Source organism: Bison bison, unplaced genomic scaffold, assembly GCF_000754665.1.
Source record: "Bison bison bison isolate TAMUID 2011002044 unplaced genomic scaffold, Bison_UMD1.0 scf7180017864329, whole genome shotgun sequence".
NCBI lineage: Eukaryota > Metazoa > Chordata > Mammalia > Artiodactyla > Bovidae > Bison > Bison bison.
Genome location: NW_011494901.1, coordinates 7179862 through 7181002, shown reverse-complemented (window position 1 = coordinate 7181002; position 1141 = coordinate 7179862).

Here is a 1141-nt window from a genome sequence, read left to right as displayed (position 1 = left end):
GCCTAGGCCATCTCTCCTTCGAATACCCTGGATCAGCTGGGGCTGGTCCCCAGCAGGTGGCGCCCGAACCGGGACCTCAGGAGGCAATACTCAAAGAGCTGAGCAGACACGACCAGGCAATTAGCAGGCTATGAGCAGGGAGCTGAGCAGTGTCGAACTATGCTGCTCACCTGGGCATAATCAAGCAGGTGACCAGGCAGGAATCACGCGGCTCAGCTGGCAATTGTCAAGCAGATGAGCTGACAGGAATCACGCAGCTCAGCAGGCCCTGATCACGTGACTGTGCAGGCACTGATCACGCGGCTGATCAAGTACAGATCACGTGACTGAGCATGCACTGATCAGGTGACTTCGCATGCACTGATGACATGACTGATCGGGCACTGATCACGTGACTCATAATGCACAGATCATGTGTTTATCAGGCAGTGATCAGTGACTGACAGGCGCTGATCATGGGACTGTGCACGCACTGATCCCGTGGCTGATCAGGAACTGACCCCCTGTCTGCGCATGCAGTGATCACGTTGCTGATCGTTCACTGATCACGGGTTTATCATACGGTGATCACGTGACTGAGAGGCACCTGATCACGTGACTGTGCCGTCAGTGATCACGTGGCGGATCATGCACTGATATCGTGACTGAGCATGCACTGACTATGTGCCTGGAGCCGGTGAGGCATTCCACTCTGGACAAAGGACATGAGGAAGGAGGCTTGGCATACGCAAATGCTGGACGGAGCTTCAGGAATCCACCCGGATATTCTCGAGCATCTCACCCCCAAAATAACCAGAGTCTGCCTATTTATTGCTTTGTGCTCTCACCTCTGATTTCACTGGGGGCTGTCCCCCACCACCATCTCGCTCTCTCTGTCAAAGAGTTAACTTACAGCTCCAATTCATAAAGTTCCTTGTCATTCTTCCCTTTAACTTCCAGCCGACTCTCCATCTGGAGCGCGGAACCCACCACGCTTCCTAATTATGCCTGGGCTGCTAAGACCCCTCGAGAAGGTGTCTAGGGTGAGGCACCTTCTGCTCTTCGACATTGTGCCTGCGGCCTACGTAACTGGTGCAAACTTCTTGTCTTGAGGTTTTATTGGTCTCCCGCGTAAATCAAGCTACTCAGTCGCTTTTCTCCA